At 49.0% G+C, this 12,298-nt stretch overlaps 1 protein-coding gene across 1 annotated transcript in view; it reads right to left on the bottom strand.

Annotated features, from left to right (window-relative positions):
- serpinc1 (serpin peptidase inhibitor, clade C (antithrombin), member 1) overlaps positions 1 to 7,629 on the bottom strand; it is a 35,450-nt gene extending 27,821 nt beyond the window's left edge. Inside the window, exon 1 of the mRNA XM_034179269.1 lies at positions 7,615 to 7,629. The gene's annotated coding sequence lies outside the window, so the exon portion shown is untranslated. The remainder of the gene's footprint in view (positions 1 to 7,614) is intronic.
- Between the last annotated feature and the right edge of the window lie 4,669 nt (positions 7,630 to 12,298).

The following is a 12,298-nucleotide window of genomic DNA, read 5'->3' as shown; positions in this document are numbered from 1 at the left end:
TGGTGAAGCACGCGCTTGGGCTACAGCGCTTTGGGAGCAAAAGTCACGGCTCCTTACCGCTTATACCGGGTTTGTGAGGGAGTTCAGAACAGTGTTTGATCACCCCAACAGAGGAGAGACTGCTTCAACAGTGCTGCTGTCACTGAGACAGGGGCGCCGGAGCGCAGCCGAATATGCAGTCGACTTCCGCATCGCGGCTGCGAGGTCCGGCTAGAATAACGTTGCGCTCCGCGCCACCTTCATAAACGGACTGTTGTCGGTCCTGAAGGAGCACCTGGTAGCGAAGGAAGAACTGTGGGATTTAGATGGGCTTATCGATCTAGTTATACGGTTAGACAATCGGTTGGAGGAATGCCGTCGGGAGCGAGACGAAGGACATGGCCGGGCACGCGCCGTCCCTCTCCCTTCCGGGTCCGAAAGGGTTCCGCCCTCCCCCACGCTGACACAGCCACAGCTGCTCGTGGGGCAACAGCTCCCCCTGCTGACGTTGCTAGGGAAACGCAGAGGGCCCAAAATGAGAACAGATGACATTATAAGAAGGCTGGTCCACGGGGAGTGTTTTCTCTGCAGCTCAAAAGAGCACATACAGAAAAACTGCCCCAAATGGCCCAAAACGAAACACCCGCCCTTAGAGACTGGGCTAAGGGGGGTCATAACATTCACGTGGGAACACCACATATTGCCACACGACTCCCAGTTACAATCCTGAGCTGGGGATTTAACCCTTCAAGCCCCAGCACTGGTGGACACTGGGCAGAAGGGAATCTGCTGGACAGCAGCATGGGCAAGGGAGGTAGGGCTCCCTCTGGTGGCACTTCCTTCGCCATTGCAGGTGCAGGCACTAGATGGCACCTTCTCCCTTTAATCACGCACAAGACACAAACTGTAACTCTGGTGATGTCTGGAAATCATCGGGAGGAGAATCGAGTTTTTTGTGGACTCCTTCTACCTCCGCTGGATTTTGGGTTTCCCGTGGATGTTGAAACAGAATCCCGGATTGATTGGCCGTCTGGTGGTGGTGGGTCAGTGGAGCGAAACCTGCCATTGGATGTGTTTAGGTTCCTCGGGTTCTCCCGGTTCACAGGCTAAAGAGGAGGTCAAAGTCCCTCCCAATCTGACGGCGGTGCCGGTTGAATACCACGATTTGCTGACATCTTCAGCAAGGATCTGGCACTCACCTTCCCCCGCCCTGTCCATACGATTGTGCCATTGATTTGATCGGGCGCAGAGTTCCGTCCAGCAGGCTGTGCAATCTCTCCACGTCCTGAACGCCGAATCATGGATGAACCTACATCCGGGACTCATTAGCTGCCAGGCTGATCCGAAAATTCCCCCCTCCCCAATGGTGCAGGTTTCTTTTTTGTGGGCAAGAAAGATGGCGGACTCCGTCCATGCATTGATTTACAGGGGGCTGAATGAGATTACGGTTCGCAACCGATACCCGTTGCCGTTGTTGGATTCCGTGTTCACCCCCCTGCATGGAGCCAAAATATTTACAAAGTTGGATCTTAGGAATGCGTATCACCTGGTTCGGATCTGGAAGGGAGATGAGTGGAAGACGGCATTTAACACCCCCTTAGGTCACTTTGAGTACCTGGTCATGCCGTTCGGCCTCACCAACGCCCCCGCGACGTTCCAAGCTTTGGTTAACGACATCTTGCGGGACTTCCTGCACCGATTCGTCTTCGTATATCTGGACGATATACTCATCTTTTCTCCAGATCCTGAGACTCCTGTCCAGCATGTACGTCAGGTTCTGCAGCGGTTGTTGGAGAGCCGGTTGTTTGTGAAGGGCGAGAAGTGCGAGTTTCACCGCGCTTCTTTGTCCTTCCTGGGGTTTATCATCTCCTCTAACTCCGTCACCCCTGATCCGGCCAAGGTTGCGGCGGTGAGAGATTGGCCCCAACCAACAAGCCGTAGGAAGCTGCAACAGTTCCTCGGCTTCGCAAATTTCTATAGGAGGTTCATTAAGGGCTACAGTCAGGTAGTTGGCCCCCTGACAGCCCTGACCTCTCCAAAAGTCCCCTTCACCTGGTCGGATCGGTGGGAAGCCGCGTTCAAGGAGTTGAAACGACGGTTCTCTACTGCGCCAGTTTTGGTGCAGCCTGACCCTAGCCGCCAGTTTGTGGTTGAAGGGGACGCCTCTGACTCAGGGATAGGAGCCGTGCTATCCCAGAGCGGAGAGACCGATAAGGTTCTTCACCCGTGTGCCTACTTTTCCCGCAGGTTGACCCCGACTGAACGGAAGTATGATGTCGCAATTGAGAACTCCTTGCGGTGAAAGAGGCTCTTGAGGAGTGGAGACACCTGGTTGGAGGGAGCGTCTTGATGCCGTTCAAACGGTTTCACTGACCATCGGAAACGGATTATATCAGGACTGCCAAGCGGCTGAACCCCAGGCAAGCCCGCTGGTCACTGTTCTTCTGGGACGTTTAGAACTTCCGGATCACCTATCGCCCCGGGACCAAGAACCAGAGATTGGCTGCCTTGTCCCGGGTACACGAAGACGAAGTCCAAAACTGCGCTGTCGGATCCACCGGAAGCCCATCCTTCCGGAGTCCAATATCGTGGCCACCCTCACCTGGGATGTGGAGAAGACCGTCCGGGAGGCCCTGGCACGGAGCCCCGGACCGAAGGACAGACTATACGTCCCACCAGAGGCCAGGCTGCGGTCCTAGACTTCTGTCACGGTTTCCAAGCTCTCCTGTCATCCAGGGTTGCGAAGGACCGTGGCAGTTGTCCGGCAGCGCTTCTGGTGGGTCGTCTATGGAGCCGACGTCTGGGAGCACATCAGGGCCTGCACCACCTGCGCCAGGGGCAAGGCTGACCACAGGAGGGGTCCCAAGGACTGCTCCAACCGCTTCCTGTGCCTCATCGCCCCTGGTCCACATCGGCCTGGATTTTGTCACGGGCCTCCCACCGTCCAGGGCAACACCACCATCCTCACGATAGTGGCCGATTCTCCAAGGCGGCCCACGTCGTGGCCCTCCCGAAGCTCCCTAAGGCCCCAGGGAGACAGCGGACCTCCTGGTCCACCACGTCATCCGTCTGCAGGGATACCTACTGACGTTGTCTCGGATTGTGGTCCCCAGTTTTCCTCTCAAGTCTGGAGTAGTTTCTGCAGAGAACTGGGGGCCACCGTGAGCCTCTCGTCCGGGTACCACCCACAGATGAACGGACAGGCAGAACGGGCCAACCAGGAGTTGGAACAGACCCTCCGCTGTGTGACATCCGCGCACCCAACGGCCTGGAGTAACCACCTGGCCTGGATCGAGTATGCACATAACAGCCAGGTGTCTTCTGCCACCGGCCTCTCCCCGTTTGAGGTGTGTTTGGGGTACCAGCCCCCATTATTTCCCGTGGTGGAGGGAGAGGTCTGTGTGCCCTCGGTCCGGGCCCACCTTCGGAGGTGCCGTCGGGTGTGGCGCACCGCCCGTTCTGCCTTGTTGAAGGCCCGGACGAGGGCCAAGACCCATGCAGACCGCCGGCGGTCCCCGGCCCCTGCATACCAGCCCGGGCAGGAGGTGTGGTTGTCGACGAAGGACATCCTGCTTCAAGTGGAATCCCCGAAACTGATGGACAGGCTCATCGGACCATTCAGAATCCTCAAGGTCCTCAGCCCTGCCGCAGTGAAGCTCCAACTCCCTGCTTCACTGCGGCTCCACCCAGTTTTTCATGTGTCGAGGATCAAACCACACCACACCTCACCCCTCTGTGCTCCCGGTCCGGCGCCGCCTCTTGCCCAGATCATTGACGGGGAGCCGGCCTGGACAGTGCGCCGGCTCCTGGACGTCCGTCGAATGGGCCGGGGGTTCCAATATCTGGTGGACTGGGAGGGGTATGGACCCGAAGAACGCGCCTGGGTGAAGAGGAGCTTCATCCTGGATCCGGCCCTCCTGGCCGATTTCTACCGCCGACACCCGATAAACCTGGTCGGGCGCCTCCTGGCGCCCGTTGAGGGGGGGGTCCTGTTGGGTGGGCCGCCAGAAGAGGAGGTACTGCTGGCCCACCACCAGAGGGCGCTCTGCCTGAAGTGCGGGCTTCAGGCACGAGAGGGCGCTGCCGCCACAGACACGGCCGGGGGTGACAGCTGTCACTCATTATCTCTTGACAGCTCTCACCCATCTACACTTCATCATCTCTCTCCATAAAACCCGGACGTCATCTCCACCTCATTGTCGAGATATCGTCGACCTGTTAAGGTAACATTCTCAGCCTTAATCTGTGCCGTACTGACTTTGTTTAGTTAACTCGTTTTTGCAGCTGTTTTCCTGCGGAGTGTTTTATCTGGAGATTGGCGTGACCGGCGACAGCTTCGCTTTACACCCCCACCAGATAAGTGTTGAGACAGGAGCTGCACGAGTGTGTGTTAGAGGTGGACTCTCCACCATTGTTGTTACTGGGTGTGCACACACCCATATCTTATTGTCTCTGCTCCTTGCCAGCAGTACCAGATCTCCTTTAACAGTGGAATATCCGGATAAAATGCGGAAACCGACTTCTTCTGAAACTTCTCTGTTCTCTCACGACGTCCTGGATCAATAGAGCCTGAAATGTGGAGGTTTTCAGCTTGAAACAGGCTGATGACGGTGCCTCAGAGTGCTGCGAGACGTCTCGCTCCGTGGGAAGTCCTTAAAGCGACAGTATCACCTCAAAATCTCTCATCAGCTGTTAAAATTTTCACCGAAAACCAGCTTCATTTTTTCGAACCGTGTCCACTTCGATGTGTCTCACAGGTTTAGAAAAAATTTGATCAACCAAAGCGCCAGTCTCTCAGCAACTTCTCAGACAAAGGAATTCCGACGAGGGGCTGGACGACTCCTCCCACAAGGAGTGCTCACAGGCGAATGACGTCACCGACAGGCGTGGAAAAACTCACGCATGCGCACGAGGGTTCAAGCATGTCTGATGTAAAAACATATGAATGAAATCCATATAGTTTTTGAAAAAAATAAAAAGGACCTATACTTTATTGACAGACCTCGTACATACACACACACACACACACACACACACACACACACACACACACACAAAACCCCAATTCCAATGAAGTTGGGACATTGTGTAAAATGTAAATTACAACAGAATACAATGATTTTCAAATCCTCTTCAACCTATATTTAATTGAATACACCACAAAGACAAGATATTTAATGTTCAAACTGATAAACTTTGTTTTTGTGCAAATATTTGCTCATTTTGAAATGGATGCCTGCAACACGTTTCAAAAAAGTTGTGACGGGACAACAAAAGGAATGTGATGAATGCTCAAAGAACACCTGTTTGGAACATTCCACAGGTGAACAGGTTAATTGGAAACAGGTGAGTGTCATGATTGGGTATAAAAGGAGCATCCCAAAAGTCTTAGCCGTCACAAGCAAGATGGGGTGAGGATCGCCACTTTGTGAGCAACTGCATGAAAAAAAATAGTCCAACAGTTTAAGAACAATGTTTCTCAACGTTCAATTGCAAGGAATTTACGGATTCCATCATCTACAGTCCATAATATAAGTCAGAAAATTCAGGAGAATCTGGAGAACTTTCTACACGTAAGCAACAAGGCCGAAAACCAACACTGAATGTCTGTGACCTCCAATCATGACCTTTTTCTTCTCTCTTTTGTAAAACTCTTTTGACTTGATACGCATCTTAACTGTAGTTGGATTATTGGTGCAGGACAGCACTTCACATGGGATTTATTTATGGCAGAAGTGGATTATGCACTTGTGAGCCGATGGATGTAGCCAGCAGCCGGGTAAAAAGGATGTCACCCGATGTACCACTGCTCTGTGCTGTAGTACATGGGGTATCGGAGGTGAGCTGCATGTGTATTTATGTTGTCATGGGCTGGGGAAACATTTCCACATCATACCTGCTACAGACTTAGGAGGTGAACATGTAATAATATGTGCATTACAGACGTGACATCCTGTTCAGCTGCATTGCGGGGTGCCGCACCGAGTCTCTGAAGAGCGCACAGTGCCCCATACATGTTATTACATATCAACATTTCCTTCGCCCTCCCTGGCTGGGGTCCAGTGGAGGTGGACATATGTGGCACAACATGCTGGCAGGCTTTGCTGTGACCGATCGATCTCACAGCTCAGTCAACTGCGATCAGACCGTTTCAGATCCTGTCAGAATATGTAGACTGCATTCAGATGACGCAAAAACTGTATATAAACCGCCGTCAGATGTGCGTCGCATCTTGATCGCGCCAAAAGTGTTTTGAACATGTGCAACACACTCGGGACAGCTGAGCGAATGGGTCCAAATCTGTAGATCATCACTGACTGCCGTCCGTAGGTCTTCAGACCGCATATTTGCCGACTGAGGCCAAATTGCATCAGTCGGCGTATGCGTGAAGGGGTATAAGAATTCAAGGAATTCTAAGATTTCTCTTAGATTAATGTCACTGGGGGCACTTTTAGCCTTAGGGTGCTTCATGGATACGGGACTGGATGTTTCTATGACAACAACAAATAGCCAATGAGGACAAGCTCAATCAAAGGTACTGGCCTATAGACAGAACCAAGCGTTTGTCCAACCCGCCATCACAGAAAAGTATTTTGTCTCTACTAGGGGAGGTGATGGTCTAGTGGTTAAGGTATTGGGCTTGAGACCAGAAGATCCTTGGTTCAAATCCCCGCCTGACCAGAAAATCACTAAGGGCCCTTGGGCAAGGTCTTTAATCCCCTATTGCTCCCAGTGTGCAGCACCCTCACATCGGGGTGAATGTGAGGCATATTTGCAAAGCGCTTTGAGCATCTGATGCAGATGGAAAAGCGCTTTATAAATGCAGTCCATTTACTGTGACAGACTGAGTGACAAAACAGCAAAAATAAAACCTTGCGTCTCAGAAAACTTTTTAACTAAAGTGCTCTTGCAAAAAAAGAGAAAAGCAGCTCAGGAGACGACAGGTGCAGCATTTGTTTCTGGGGGCAGCTGCATTCGCTCCATTTGCATCTACAGCAACTGAACTAACAACAACAAAGACACTGATGCCCAGAAAACAAAAAAACAAACCAAAAAAACTTAACAAGCCCCATGAACTTCAACCTTTTTGTTTGTTTTTGTTTGTTAAAGATCAGAGTTAGTCGATATTAAAAAAAAAAAAACTGAAATACAGATAAAAGCATAAAGTCAAACCTTTGAGATATATTTCTTGACAAAACATAAATTATGAAAACACGGCACATGTAAAATGGGTCGAGGAGGATGTGGATCAGTCTGACTTTATTCTTCATTTTTATTATTTATTACTTTATTTTGTAAATATTTGACTTAATTCTCCAAACATTTTATCTGCAGACAAGAAATTTATTCTGAAAATATTCCTTTTCTTCCTCTTAGCTACACAATTCAAAATATGTTCTTTATTTCCACTGGATTATTGTGCCTAAAGGCTTAAATATTTGGTATAATGGAGCTTCTACGCTCCGTTTAGTTTCACTGTGACTTCAAATCAAAGTAATGTTCAAATTCTGGTTTGAATCTTTCACAAACACCTCAAAAGATCCTACAGACTAAACTCAGTCACTCAAACATTGTAAAAACTGTTAAATCATACATCTCTGACGATGAACGTCTCCGTGTTTAAGTGTTACTCACCTCAGCGATATGATTCTGTGCCTCTGCTGAGGTTTTACACGAGGTCAGCGTCCGGCAGAACAAAAGTCTCTCGACTTCGACCCTGAGGCATTGATTTGTGTTTCAGCTTCGTTCCTGGAACCATCAGCAGCTTCTGCAGCAGACATCTGATCAGCAAAACACGAACATCCACCGTACGGCACCGAAACCACAGTGCACCGTACGGCAAGGAAACCAGAGTCCACCGTATGGCAACAAAAACACAGTCCACCGTACGGCAACGTACGCCAACGAAACCACAGTGCAACGTACGGCAACGAAACCAGAGTCCACCGTACGGCAATGAAAACACAGTGCAACGTACGGCAACGAAACCAGAGTCCACCGTACAGCAACGATACCAGAGTGCAATGTACGGCAACGAAACCAGAGTGCAACGTACGGCAACGAAACCAGAGTCCACCGTACAGCAACGAAACCAGAGTCCACCGTACGGCAACGAAACCAGAGTGCAACGTACGGCAACGAAACCAGAGTGCAACGTACGGCAACGAAACCAGAGTCCACCGTACGGCAATGAAACCACAGTGCAACGTACGGCAACGAAACCAGAGTGCAACGTATGGCAACAAAACAAAAAAACTCCAACAACTCTGCCAACAAAAAACAGTTGAGTTTTCTCCTTTTTGGGGTGTGAGCAGTGAGCACGTTGCTTTCCTTCTCCCAAGATGGCGACAGGAGCTGCTCCTTAGGTACCATCTCACTGGGTTGGAGATGCAAATTAACGACCAAACACATGAATAAGTGAGAAATTCTCAGTTGGTTTGTCAAGAAATAATACGTTTTGAAGCAAAGTGCTCTAGATGGCTGTGCTGCTGCTGTTATAATGTGAAAAGAGGCTGTGGAAACACCCCAGACTGGAGGCACGAACAAAGTGAAGTATAAATAAGAAAATGAAATAAATATATACATAATAAATGGTTTGTGTGGTGGCAACGCACTTACCGATGGCGGACATGTCCAGCAGAGTGACCGCCCCCAGCTCCGTCTCCTCGGTAAATCCACTCTCCTCTGCTGTTGAAGCAGTAGAAACAGATGTTTGCCTCACGTTATGACCACCTTTTCACACAGGGGCTGGAAACAGCCAAGTCTCTGTCCGTGAAATGCGAGGATAAACAATAAACCAGTCGTTCTCAATAAGAACTACCTCTAACCTTAGTGACATGAAATTGGGGTTCCACAGGGTCCGTCTTAGGCCCCCTGCTTTTCTACCTTTATATAGCACCCCTTTGGACACATATTGTGGCATTTTGGGATTAGCTTTCACTGCTATGCTGATGATACTCAGTTATACATGCTGATAACTGCTGGTAATCTCATCCACATAAAATCCTTAGAAAATTGCCTTGCATCAGTGTGTACCAGGAGGAGTGTCCTCCTTCTCTCCCCTGATTCTCATTTGGTTCACCCATCCTCACTAGGGGCACACTTTAAAAAGAGGGTAGTGCCTTACTGGCTGTCTCCCTCCTGACTCTGTACCGCATTGAGCAGGCACCTTTAGCCGCTCCACTTCTGCCACCTGGTTGTTTGCTTCACTCTCTGTGCAGCACGCCATCATGCAGCGAGCTGTCAGCCTCCTTCCTTGGCGTCACCTGCTATGCGCCTCGCTTTCTGCAGTTCAGCAGACGGGAAACCTGTATTATTGTGCGTGGGGAAACCGTAATCTGCAGGTTGTTACGGCGGCATCATCAGCTGTGGCGCTCCTCCCTCCCTTCCTGTGACCAAACAGCTCTCTTACCGATTTCCTGGAGTGGAACAGCAGCTCTGTGATTGGCTGCAAAGAACCACTGCTGCTTGCCTTACTTCGCTTCAGCGTGTTCTTTGGTACTGCATCTGACCGTGCTAATGTTAGCATATCCTCCGGGACTAACTTAGACACCCTCAACATACCCAGGTCTTCTGGTGTAGTAGCCCTTGTGGGTGCTAGGTTTAGAGTTTTTTTATTTTTTTATTTTATCATTTCCTTTTTTTTAAACTTTTTTGTTTTTATTTGTTTGGCTTGTATGTTTTTTGCTCAGTTTGTTGTTAATTTTAAGTTTCTTTTTCATGAATGTCTTTCATTTGAGGGATTCCCCTGTTAATTGTTTTTTTTTTCAGTTGCTGGGCAACGGTGGTGTGTGTAGGGGCCCAGGGTGTCGATCCCCCCTCTTTTGGTTGTTCTATCATGTTAATCGTGCACGAGAGTGTGCCAGTAAGTCAGGAGACATTATAAGCGCTTGCCCTGAAGCTTTTATTCACATACAGTGAGGAAAATAATATTTGAACCACCCTGCAATTTTGCAAGTTCTCCCCCTTCAAAATCATGGAGGGTCTGAAATTTTCATCTTAGGTGCATGTCCACTGTGAGAGCATAATCTAAAAAAAAAAACAAACAAAAAAAAAATCCAGAAATCACAATGTATGATTTTTTTTTAAATATTTCTATGTTTACTCTGCAAATAAGTATTTGATCACCTACCAACCAACAAGAATTCTATCTCTCACAGACCTGTTAATTTTTCTTTAAGAAGCCCTCTTATTCTGCACTCTTTACCTGTATTAATTGCACCTGTTTGAACCTGTTACCTGTATAAAAGACACCTGTTCACACACTCAGTCAATCACACTCCAACCTGTCCACCATAGCCAAGACCAAAGAGCTGTCTAAGGCACCAGGGACAAAACTGTAGACCTGCACAAGGCTGGGATGGGACTACAGGACAACAGGCAAGCAGCTTGGTAGAAGACAACAACTGTTATGATTATTTATTAGAAAGTGGAAGAAACACAAGATGACTGTCAATCTCCCTCGGTCTGGGATTCCATGTAAGATCTCACTTAAGGAGGTAAGGTAAGGATGATTCTGAGAAAGCTCAGAACTACACAGGAGGACCTGGTCAGTGACCTGAAGAGAGCTGGGACCACAGTCACAAAGATTACATTAGTAACACATGATGCTGTCACGGTTTAAAATCCTGCAGGGAAGCAAGGTCCCCCTGCTCAAGCCAGCACATGTCCAGGCCCGTTTGAAGTTCACCAGTGACCATCTGGATGATCCAGAGGAGGCATGGGAGAAGGGTCATGTGGTCAGATGAGACCAGAATAGAGCTTTTTGGAAGCAACTCCACTTACCATGTTAGAGGATGAGAACAACCCAAGAAAACCATCCCAACTGTGAAGCATGGGGGTGGAAACATCATACTCTGGGGGTGCTCTTCTGCAAAGGGGACAGGACGACTGCACCGTATTGAAGGGAGGATGGATGGGGTCATGTATTGCAAGATTTTGGCAAACAAACCTCCTTCCCTCAGTAAGAGCATTGAGATTGGGTCATGGCTGGGTCTTCAGCATGACAATGACCCCAAACACACAGCCAGGGGCAACAAAGGAGGGGCTCCATAAGAAGCATTTCAGGTCCTGGAGTGGCCTTGGCCGGTCTCCAGACCTGAACTCAATAGAAAATCTTTGGATGGAGCTGAAACTCCAAAACTGAAAGATCTAGAGAAGATCTGTATGGAGGAGTGGACCAAAATCCTGCTGCAGTGGTGTGAAAACCTGGTGAAAAACTACAAGGAACGTTTGACCTCTGTAATTGCAAACAAAGGCTAATGTACCAAATATTAACATTGATTTTCACAGGTGTTCAAATATTTATTTGCAGCAGTAACATACAAATTATTAAAAAATTATACATTGTGATTTCCAGATTTTTTTTTAGATTATGTCTCTCACAACTCAGCCACATGGGGTGTGCAGCCAGTACATTCTGAGTGCCGGTCCCAAGCCCGGATAAATGAGGAGGGTTGCGTCAGGAAGAGCATCCGGCGTAAAACAAGCCAACCCAACTATGCAGACTCAGAATTGAATTTCCATACCGGATCGGTCGCGGCCCGGGTTAACAACGTCCGCCACCGGTGCTGTTGCCCAACAGGGTGCCGGTGGAAATTGGGCTACTGCTGGGCGAAGACGACGAAGAAGAGGAGGAGAACGTTGCCATGAACAGCGGGAGAAGAAGAAAACTAGAAGGGTGGAAATGAGAGTGGGGACTTTGAATGTTGGTAGTATGACTGGTAAAGGGAGAGAGCTGGCTGATATGATGGAGAGGAGAAAGGTAGACATATTGTGTGTGCAAGAGACCAAGTGGAAGGGAAGTAAGAGCAGGAGCATCAGCGGTGGGTACAAGTTGTTGTACCATGGTGAGGACAGGAAGAGAAATGGTGTTGGGGTCATTTTAAAGGAAGAGTATGTTAAAAGTGTGTTGGAGGTTAAGCGAGTGTCTGACAGGGTGATGAGTGTGAAGTTGGAAATTGAAGGGGTGATGATGAATATCATCAGTGCATATGCCCCACAGGTAGGTTGTGAGATGAAGGAGAAGAAATTTCTGGAGTGAGTTAGATGAGGTGGTGGAGAGTGTGCCCAAGCATGAAAGAGTGGTGATAGGAGCAGACTTCAATGGGCATGTTGGTGAAGGGAACAGAGGTGATGAGGAAATAATGGGTCGATATGGTATCAAGGATAGAAATGGGGAAGGACAGATGGTAGCTGATTTTGCAAAAAGGATGGAAATGGCTGTGGTGAATACCTACTTTAAGAAAAGGGAGGAGCACAGGGTGACATAAGAGTGGAGGAAGGTGCACACAGTGGACTACATTCTTATAGGAGATGC

This window comes from Thalassophryne amazonica, chromosome 10 (genome assembly GCF_902500255.1).
Source record: "Thalassophryne amazonica chromosome 10, fThaAma1.1, whole genome shotgun sequence".
In the NCBI taxonomy this organism is placed as follows: Eukaryota; Metazoa; Chordata; class Actinopteri; order Batrachoidiformes; family Batrachoididae; genus Thalassophryne; species Thalassophryne amazonica.
The sequence above is the reverse complement of the archived record's forward strand: the minus strand, read 5'-3'. Positions and strand labels throughout refer to the sequence as shown.